General features: G+C 38.8%; 1 pseudogene; it reads left to right on the top strand.

Moving 5' to 3' along the window:
• The first annotated feature begins 9,044 nt into the window (after positions 1-9,044).
• LOC101575122 lies at positions 9,045-9,956 on the top strand (annotated as a pseudogene).
• Positions 9,957-11,467: the final 1,511 nt, after the last annotated feature.

Raw genomic sequence — 11,467 nt, forward strand, 5'->3', positions numbered from 1 at the left:
TTATAGTTTAAAAAGAAAAACAATTTACAAGTATTTTGAATAAAAACTGACTCCATAACCTCATCCTCTTCTTCCCCTCTATTCTCCAGGATAAACTGTTTATTTGTGCCTTTCAAAGTTTTTCCTTACATTTGCTATACATAATGCTATATCAGCCTTTTGATATATATGTATATATTTAAATATTTCTATACAGTGGGAATTGGAAGGGACATTTGTTTGTCCAATAATATTCACTTTTGAAATCTTCAGTGTTGTTAATATATACTTTCTACAAATTCTGTCAAACAACATTCACACTTGTAGTAACATACAGTCATATCTTGGTTCACAAACTCTTCTTTTCGGGAACAGAAGCATTTGTAAACTTTTGATTTCATTCACAAATTCTGCATCAGATGATCTTAAGCCTTTTGGGGAAAATTTGATCCAGTTCTTGACCAATTTGGTTCATGTCTTAGCTACTTTTCTTTCATTGCTGAGACAAAATATCCAACACCCCCAAGTTAATAGAGAACAAAGATTTATTTATCTCAGTTAGCACAGGTTTCAGTCTATAATCATCTAGATTAGGGACTGAAAGGTAGGGTGGCTTATAGACTGCAAAGTATGGTGGCTTCTCAGAGAAGAACAGTGCAAGGTCAATGGAAAGTAGCAAAAGAACAAGGGAGGGAGAAGACAAGTCTCTCTGTCCCAGGCTGCTGGGATTAGGCTAGTCAGATTAGGTCAGTGCTAAACCAATCAATGTACCTATTTAATAATTACTCACCTTTAATCTCAGTAACTTTAATGCTAGCATTTCACCATGAATCAATCACACACTCTACATTCAGCCATCTCTGAAAAAGGCCCACCTATGACTGCAGGGGCTTTTGGGGGAATATCTAGAAACAAGCTGTAGAAGTACACAACCACAATCATGAATTAAATTAATGAACTGAAGTATGTCTATTTTTGAACTTGTTCTAATATTTGATATTACTATTTTTTTATTTTATTGAGAAACAAATATCAATGAGACAATTTCAAAGCTGATTAATAGGACATTTTCAATAATTAATACACTGTACATTGTTATCTTCTTAGTGGTTACCCATAGTACAAAAAGCAGACAGGATATCCTGTCCAAACACTATTAGTACACCTCTTTCTTCTCATTGAATTAAGCGAAAGTGGCTGTATATCTATCCTAACTATTCTGTATATACAAATAAAAAATGGTCCTTCTTTTGTTGATATTACAATTTTAATAGGCAAAGTATTCTTTTGTTGTTTTATTTAGTATTTTCAGTATTATCAGACAAAATATCTCTGTCATGCAGTATTTTGTGGATGGAAATTTATTCATTCATTTTTAGTTTGGATTTTTCTTTCCTTTATGACTATAGAAAACAATGCCTTAATTCATGGAAAAAATAATTTTAGGATCTCTTCTTATATAAAAAAAATAAAATATGCCCATACTTTCTCTTATTAACAAATATCTAAAGAAGTAAAATGTAGTAATTGTGTATATGCCACAGCAAAAAGTAGCTGCCACCCTCCATACTAAGTAGGCTTTCTTTATTTGTAAGAATTATGCTACTTCTGATCTCAAATTGGATGAATACAATATGTATGGTATAATTTCAATTATTATATATTTACTTAAGCTTGCTTGCTTGGCTAGTATGTGTTCTCTTTTAGAGAAAGTTTAATGTAATACTAAAAAAAATTGTGTTCTGCTGTTGTTGGGTGGGGTAATCTATACATATCTATTAAGTCCATTTGTTCAAATGTTTTGTCCATCTCTGATAGTTCTGTGTTGAATGTTTTGGCCTATTTGATATGCATGTTTGTGATGGTGGAATGTAGAAGTCCCTACTATAACTGCATTTACATTTAGCTGGTCTTTTGTAGCTAGTAGTACTTGTTTTCATAAAGATTGGTGTGGTATTGTTTGGTGCACATAGGTAAGTAATTGTTATCTTTTCCTGTTGGATTGTTCCCTTAGCAAATACATGCTGATTATCTTTGCCCCTCCTGATCACGTGGCTTCAAGTCCACTGTGTCTGAATGTAGGCTATTTATGCCTTCTTTTTTTAAGCTTTCTGTTGCACAGAATATTATCTCATATCCTTTGATTTTTAGTTACATTTATTTCTTGTCTACTACTGGATATTATTTCGTTATCCATTCTGCCAATCAGCATCTTTAGATTGGGGAATAGAAACCATTCATATTGAGAGCTACTGCTACTAGGTACTGATTTACTCTTATCATTGCCTCATTTTCCTGTTGGTGATTTTCTGTCTTTCCCTTCTACTTAACTGCTCCCCCTACCTGGTGTATTCACTCCCTTAGAACTTTTGTCATTGTTAGCTTCATTCTTTTTTTTTAAGAGTATCCTTAATGATTTATTGAAGTGCTGGTTTGTTAATCATAAATTTATTGAGGTGCTCTTTATCATGGAAATGTCATGTTTCACCATCAGTTATGAAAGATAGTTTTTTATGATCTATCAGTCCTAGACTGGAAATTATTCAGTCTTAGGGCCCAGAACATTTCACTGCAAGCTCTCTTAGCCTTTAAGGCTTGGGTGAAGAAGTCCGTCGTGATTCTAACAGGTTTTCCTTCATAAATGATTATTTTTCTCTAATTACTTTTAAGAGCACTTGTGTCTGGTTTGCAGAATTTTGACTGTGTGTTATAGTGTGGTTGTCTTCTGATTGTGCCTATTTGAGGTTCTGTATGCCTCATGCAATATGTGCTAAATTTTTCCCCTTATTTGAAAAGTTTTTTACTATTATTTCAGTAAACAGTTTTTTATGTCATTTATGCTAGCTTTTGATCTTTCTCTAATTTCAAATAACCTTTGATTTTTCTAAGGTTAGGTGGACTTTTCATGTTCCTTTATTTTCTTTAAGTTTCTTTTATTAATAAGTCACCACCTATAGCCCTGTCTTCTAGTTCTGACACTTTCCTCATCGTGGTCACTTCTGTGTTCATGCTTTTAATAGAATTTTTAATTTCCTGAATTTCTATTTAGGATATTTTTATGGACTCTGATTCTTTTCTGTGCTGGTAGTTGATATTTTCCATCATTCTGCTTAGTGCTTTTATCTTTTTATTAGAGTCTTTTATTGACTCACTGATTATTTTTATTTGACCCAATATTTTTACATAGTTTTTCGGTGATCTTAGTAAATGCCGCATTTATTTGTTTTGTTATTTCTCTTGATATCATTTTGAATAATTTGGATGTGTGACTTTTAGTTTCCTCCCCTATGATGCATTGCAAATCAGCTTCAGGGACATTTGGGGGGTGGGGGTGGAAGCATATTTTTGGCTTGTCTCCCCATATTTCTGTGTTTGTATGTGTGTGTATCTGTGTGTCTGTGTGTCTGTTTGTCAGTGTGCCTGTGTGTTGAGGCTTGTGAGTTGACTGCAATGGAAAGTTTTATTTCTAGAATAGAATCCTTTAACTTTTTTTATGTATTAAGTACAAAGTCTCACTACACAGATTGGACTCATGGAGATACTCCTGTTTTTAGCCTCCCAAATGCGGGGATTACCGGCACATACCACCACGCCCAGTCTCAGTCGCCATTTCAGTGCACCCTGGGGGACAGGGCCAGAACAGCCCACTGGCGACCAAACCTCAGTCTCTGAGTCTGCCTAAACAGGCGCTTTAATCTACTGATCTATCTCACCAGCTTGCTTGCTTGTTTGCTTGCTTGCTTGCTTGCTTTGTACCAGGACCCAAAATCAAGATCTTGTGTTTGCCAGGCCCCAGAATCTTTTTTTAGTTAGTGCCTACTTTCCAGTGATGTCATCTGGGTATGAGCAAGTATGGACTTTTGACTCTAGCCCAGGATTCAAACACTTCCATCTACTTGAGATGAGGGACTGTAGAATATTTAACTCAGTACCCAGTTTTCTAGGAATGGGCCACAATATTGTTAATGCCCGAAGGCAATACAGATATTGCCATCCCAAGAAAACCAATTAATAGCAACAGCTATGTCACCTAGGTGATAGTAACAAAATCAAATTATAACACCAAATACAAAGTAGGTATTGACAAACTGTAATGACCAATAAAGTGTACCCTTAACCAAAGAATGGTTCTATAATTATAGTAAGAATAATATGACAAACCGAATATTGACCTAAATACTACTACATGGAGCAAATTTATCTCTACTAACCATAGACCAGTATGCAACAACTGTAGCATAAAGTTAACTATTTAGAGATGCTTACATTTCAGTAGTTATGGTAGGAAATGTACAGGGTTGGGAAACCAGAGAGTACAATAAGTAAAATTTGAAAACTTAATCAACAGAATGTGAGGAGGAAAGAAAAGTGGAATAGCAGGTCCTTTTGAGGAATAAAAGGAAATTAAGGGTAATAGACAATAATCACAGGAAAGAATGAATAAGAAAAAGAAAAAATATAAATAGAATGTGAAAATAGTAAGTAAAAACAAAGATGAGAAGGAAAAGTAAAAAGTCAAAAAGGAGAGAAAATAAACTAAGAGGAAAAAATACCCAAACCTCAAAATCTTGATGAAGAAGAGATAAAAACAGTATAAAATAGAAAAGTTAAAAATAGATTAAATCAAATAAAAATTTCCATATTTCTGAATGGGCAGCTTCTTTCCAAATTCTGCAATCTTTGGATCTCACCAGTTGCAACCGGGATAGCACTGCTCACAGGGGCCAGGTCCACGCTCAGGAAGAGGGGCCCGGGAAGGGCATCCCAGTAATTTTCAGTCTATGAAAGCACCTGGGATTGCTCCTCTTCCTTTGTTTGGATCATCTTGTCCTTGTGAGCAGCTGTTTTCAGCTTTGAATTATATCATACATGACATGAGAAACAGACTAACAGATGACCTGAGTGCTGCCTGTGTTGTTCTCAAAGCAACAAAGTATGAGCCAAGGTTTGAAAAAACTATCAGCCTGCACACAAAAGCAAAGATCACATTAAAAAAAAAAAAAAAAAAGCAAAACCACACCAAATGCAAGCTTTTGCCTTTAATAAAATCAGTTTATATCATTGAAAGCTGATAGTGCCTTTTTTCTTTCAGACAAAAGATGTTAATGTATGCTATTTTTTCTAAGCTGAAAGAAACCTCAGCATTTCTCTTTAATTGCAGTATTGGTACTTGGTGATAAATATATTGGCTTTCAGTGTCACTTGGTCTCTAAAAGGTTCACCATTGGTGATCTATAGGTTAAAACTCTGGACATCAATTGATATTATTTTGTTAAAGTGTATTCAAACCAAAAGTAAAGTGTAGTTAAATGGCAAAAGTAAGTTCTAGATCACACGTTGCTTGCGTATACCAACTCAAACCTATACTATTCTAAGAACTAAAAGTCAGTTATAAAACATCCTAAACAGTGTTGTATAAAAAATAAGATGTAAAAATAGTTCCAGATACTTCCTGAGAGGTTAACAAGGTATGCTGCCTGGCAGAAGAAGCGAAGTGGCTGGAGTTGCTGGGGCAACAGCTGCAACCACACAGGAAGTCTCAGGCTTGAGCTCCGTTACTGTACTCTGCAGGCCAGCAGAGAGAACATGCCAGTGTGAGAAGGGTAGCCTTGACAACGACCTCTTCTCCATCCTCCCTTTTACCCAAGGGTCAATAAAAGGCAATTTTTTTTTTTTTATACCAGGGCATCAAACTCAGGGCCATGTGCTTGCTAGGCAGGCGCTGTGCCACTGCACTATTTCCCTGGCACAACATTTATTTTAAAAAATAAAACGGATTCAAGCACTGGCCAAACAGCTGAGCAGATAAAGTGCCTTCAAGCAGGCTCAGGGGCTGGGGTTTGATCCTGGGGTGCACTGAGATGTCAATGGAGACTGGGTGTGGTGGCACGTGCCTGTAATCCCAGCACTTGGGAGGCTGTAAATAGGCAGATCACTATGAGTCCAATCTACTAGAAAGACTCGTAGTGATCCTCTTGTTTCAGCCTCCCCAGTGCCAGGATTACAGGAGTGCACCACCATCCCAGGTCTTGACGGCCAGCTCGGCCGGGGACAGGCACACCATATACCACCAGGGATGGAACCTGGGTGCCTGAGCTCGCCTACACAGGGGTTTAGACTATCTCTGCGGCCTTGATTCATTTCTTGACTCTTTAGAAATGAATATGAAATAATGTTTTAGCTTTTGTTCTTCCTTTGGGGAGGAAAATATTTTACACCTTCATTTGTGTTTCATTGTTTACCAGTTGAGTCAAATAAATATGTAGAGAATTCGTGCCCCAAATACTGCTTGGGAGGACTTAATTTTGGGTGGATTCTTTGTTTTGTTTTGGTCATGTGGCTGTTTACACAGATTGCTTTAACTCTCAAAAAAAGTAGATAGTAACATTGTTACCTTAATTTTTTAGATTAAAAACCTGGGATTTAGGGATATTTACTGACTCACAAAAGGACAAGTGATAAATGCACACCTATATATTTGTGCAGTGTACTTTGGTATTTGCTTGTACTTTTACAGGCAAAGATTAAGAAGGTAAATTATGTATTTATTCTCATCCTACTTTTCTGTGATCAATAATAAAAAATATCTTGTCAAATCTTGTATCCAAAAGTGGCTTTTCCACAAAATCACTTTATTCTTTACATTCACAACTATAAGAATTCACCTTATGCTTTTCAAATGTATGAATTATGCATAAAATTTAATTTTAAAAGACAAAGACAAAGCTGGATTGTTATATTTTTTGCCTCCTGATGGTTAGTTGGGTCACTGGGACACCGAGAGACAAATGAGGTGTGAAGAAGTTGCTCTGAAAATGTTGAAAAGGGCATAAATATGGAGTTTTCTGAAGGGAACTGACTGTGGGCAGTGAGAACAGAGCCCTAAACCCGTGCCCCGGAAGGGAAGGAAGAGTCCTCATGCGCAGGGTCCCATCAAGCGCTCTCGCTTCAGTTGTCCAAATGGGTGCTCATTGTCCTCCAGATCAGAGTCGCATATGTGATGTTTGACAGAGGAGCCCTGAACCAGATCCTCAGCAGAAACTCAGCCTTTGAGAAGACAGAGTCCAGAGTCTCCCGAAGCCTTTCTAAGCACAAAATGCAAAATCCTACCAATTCATTATCTACCTATGAGTCCCAGAACTCAGTCTCCCTTGCTTGTCAGGCCATTCCCTGTAGACCTTGCCATTTGCTTCTAGAAATCAAAAACCCACAAGAAAAAGCAGATCCCCGAATGTAGCTTCTTCTTCCTGTCAATGAAAGGTAAGCTGAGGGCCAGCAAGAGAGCTCAGTGGACCAAGCTCCTGCTTAGGAAAGTGCAAGGACCAGGGTTCAATCCCCAGCACCACATGCCATGCGGGCCCAGCTCCAGGCCCCCCCGAAACCGGTCTTGCTGGCACACGAATGTAATCCCAGTGCTGCAGAGCCTAAAAACAGGAGGATCACTACGAGTCTGACCTGTGTAGTGAAACCCTGCACCAAATACATTTTTTAAGAAATGCATATAAGCTAGCATCATATCAGAAGTACTTATCAATGAATAGTAAAATTCATTTTAAATTTTTCATAAATTTCAATTATATGATATGTGATATGATATATACTTAACCCTTATAGTATGTTGAATATAAGATTTTAGCTGGTATTTAATAATTCAAACAATTTTGGGGTTAAATAGATCTGAATGTTATGCTTGTTTTGTCTGCTTATTTTTTTTAAAATTTAATTTATTTATGTGTGTGTGTGTGTGTGTGTGTGTGTGTGGCCAGCTCAGCCCACCAGGGGGCGGGGCTGGCTGGCATGTGGTGCTGGGGACTGAACCGTGGTCTCTTGTGCTTTAGCTAAGCTTGTTCTAAGTAGGTGCTTTAGACCACTGAGCCATCTCACCAGCCCCTTGTCTGCTTATATTATTTTCTGAGTATAGATTTCTAGAACAATCAACGGCTAGAAAAGTATTGCCACTTTTAAAACTACTGATATTTGTGCTAAATTTCACGCACTAAAGGTTTAGCAATATTTAGAATAGCAGCTTATGAAAATAGAATATATTTTTTAATTTATCCTGACCATGTTTCAAATTTTAAAGGCCTGGTTTGGGATCTCGGGTTATGTGGCGTCACCATCTGGTGGCTATGGTGCAAAATTACAATGTCAGAAATGAAATCGTACAGATGAGCCGACAGCAAGTAGCACAGGTTTGCAAGTTTACAAAAAGCACTCTTTCTCCTAGAAGTTAAAAAAAATGTTCAGAAGTCTTACAAATAAGGTTTACAAACAGCCTTGTGATAGTTTTAACTCCTTTATTACCCTGAATTTCTGCAGCGCCTCCCACGCAATGGAGTCTAGTCAAGCCATGACCCAGGTCGAGGGCCTGACCTCAAGCCTTTCAGCGTTTAATGAGGATGCAGGAAAGCAAGCTTATCCTGACAAACGTAACAAAAAGCTTTTGCAAATGGAGAACAATATTTACTATGGAATTTATACAGGTTTCCTTTCCTAAAATATACAATATGTAATCATGGTGGGCCGCCCCCAAAATGACTCCTAATCTTCTTCACACTTCTTTGTTCCTTTCCCTGGGTCTTTACCAACTTGTGATGTGTAAACTTAAAATTTGGTGAATACCAGAAGGCAATGTAAAAAGCAGCTTATGTACACCAAATTAGTTATGTACATGTTCATTAGCCTGTTTGTAGCCTTCAATAAATGTGAGAAGTTAAACCCTTGATTCCTCTGTGTCATTGCTAATACAGTCTTCTCGTGGGTTCTTTTGTCTCCGACTGATTTTGTACAATGAAAACAGTACAGTATACATCAATATCAAGACACAGTATCTTCTTAGAATCCTTGGCACCGAGCATAGCACCTAGAACAGAGTCACCCTGCAAGAAAACGCTTTGTGATTATGCTGAAGTCAGAGCATACCTGAATAATAAACCAGATGAAAGTAAGTATGTACAAATGCAAAGTATTATTAATACAACAGCATTTCAGACAAAACATACAAAAGAGGACAGAAAGGGAAAAAATCTTACAGACCTGGAAGGTGGGAGCCAGAGGAGCTGTGAGGCTAGCTTCAGCCTCACCTCCCTAACAAATCAGAATGGAGGAGAAGTCAGAGAACTGTAAGGTTCCAGAGGATCTGGTCAATGGTTTGAAGATTACAGAGCCCCAGGAAGCAGATTGTGCCCGGCCTGCAGCTCCTGATCCTGTAGATCAGCATTCTCAGAGCAAGCAGCTCAAGGATAATGAGGACCAGGGTGAAGAAGAGTGTTTTCATGACTGCAGTGCCTCATTTGAGGAGTCCGGAGCGGATAAGGTTCAGAACAAAACTGATGAGGATGTGAATTCCTAGGAACTAGATGAAGAATACTTACTAGAACTGGAAAAAAATATGCCAGATGAAGAGAAACAGAAAAGAAGAGAAGAGAGCACAGGGCTAAAGGAAGAAGGAAATGAACAGTTCAAGAAAGGAGGTTACATAGAAGCTGAGAGTTCTTACACTCGAGCCCTTCAGATGTGCCCAGCGTGCTTCCACAAGGACAGATCTGTTCTGTTTTCAAACAGAGCTGCAGCAAGGATGAAACAGGACAAGAAGGAGATGGCCATCAGTGACTGCAGCAAAGCAATTCAATTAAATCCCAGCTACATCAGGGCGATACTGAGGCGAGCAGAGTTGTACGAGAAGACGGACAAACTAGACGAAGCCCTGGAAGACTATAAAACTATACTAGAAAAGGATCCATCCGTGCATCAAGCAAGAGAAGCTTGTATGAGATTACCTAAGCAAATTGAAGAACGTAATGAAAGGCTAAAAGAAGAGATGTTAGGTAAACTAAAAGATCTTGGGAACTTGGTTCTTCGACCTGTTGGGCTCTCCACAGAAAATTTCCAGATCAAACAAGATTCCTCCACTGGCTCCTATTCCATCAATTTTGTTCAAAATCCAAATAATAATAGATAACAAAATAACAAGTTCTAAGAAGTGTGTACTGCTTGCTGTTTGCAGGGGGCGAGGTCCCACCAATGCTTAACTGTCGAAGCATCTTATGTACAGGATGGCTGCCTGGCAGAGCCCAGCGCCCCCTCTGCCCCTGTGTTGTGACGGTGCCCCACACTTCCACCATCGTGCGCCACACTCAGTTCCCATTTCACAGAGCTGCCTGCAGCTCTTGTCCTTGCCCAGGGGAGGCCTGCTTGTCCTGGCTGGCCTCAGAGCCCCATGCAGTCACCATTCCAGCAGAGGCCTCTCCCTAAGCAAGTTTTTGAGATGTGGATGGGACGGCAGTGTCCCCAGAAGCTGCTGCCTCCCTGGCGATGCTCTGTCCAGGCTATGTGGGGCTCCCTGGTGCCCCCGCTTTCCACTGTGGTAATAAAGCTTCTGTGACAGTTAAAAAAAAAAAGAGGACAGAAAATTATAGGAGATAGAAGCAGTATGATGTACCCCCACCAATAACAGACATGGAAAAGATGAGTTTAAGAAAATCTTCATTGAGCTAGGCCTGGTGGCACATGCGTGTGATCCCAGCATTTGGAAGGCTGAGGCAGGAGGATCTCTGTGAGTTTTGGAGACCAGCCTGGGCTACAGAGTGAGTTCAGGGATAGCCTGAAATATATAGCAAGGTCCTATCTCAAAAACAACAAAGAATAAAAAGAAAGCAATCTTCATTAAAGCATACTATCAAATTGCATAATGGATGTGTCTTCCCTCATATATCCACACAAAAATTGTACATAAAGATAATCACTCCTGGGGCCGGAGAGATGGCTTAGTGGAATAAGCGCTTCCCTGGCAAGCGCAAGGGCCTGAGTTCAATCCCCGGTTCCGCCAATAATAATAATAACAATAATAACTCCTTACATTGTCTGAGAAAAAATGACTAAAGAACAGAATTTTAACATTTAATGAGCCATTGAAATAAAATAACACTCACTTTCTTCCTAAACCTAACATTAGAGTGTCAATCACTACAAGTAACAGTGTGTGTTTTTGTTTTCTTTTTTTTTTTTCCTTTGTACATCTTTTGTTTCCTTTGAAAACTTGAAATAAATTTTAACTTATCTTTACAGAGTGTGATATGCCCTGATGTACTATTTTACATTATATTCTATTCTGGTAATAAGCAAATTTGTCAAGCTGCTCAGAGTTGACGCTGCCACTTCCTGGCTTCTGGAGTGCCTGTTGTTCCCCCTCTGCCTCTCCCAGCCTCTGAGTGTTGACTGATTGCAGGTTCAGAGAGGAGATAGCTGTAATGTGAGGCACTTCGACCCTCTTCCCTGTGACATCGCACCCCCAGGAGGCTAATCTGGGCTTATTCTCCTGGAAATTGTGCACGTTTCATATAAGACCTCCAGAGTTTCCAACCCTTCAAGTCTCGGGAATACAGCGAATGCAAGACAGCCACGCCACACGGGCCTGCAGAGCCCAAGAGATGGAGCCTGGGGATTGCTATTCCCATTATTTTTTATTTTACTTTTACAACTGTTACAA

Source organism: Octodon degus, unplaced genomic scaffold, assembly GCF_000260255.1.
Source record: "Octodon degus isolate 3935 unplaced genomic scaffold, OctDeg1.0 scaffold00018, whole genome shotgun sequence".
Classification (NCBI taxonomy): domain Eukaryota; kingdom Metazoa; phylum Chordata; class Mammalia; order Rodentia; family Octodontidae; genus Octodon; species Octodon degus.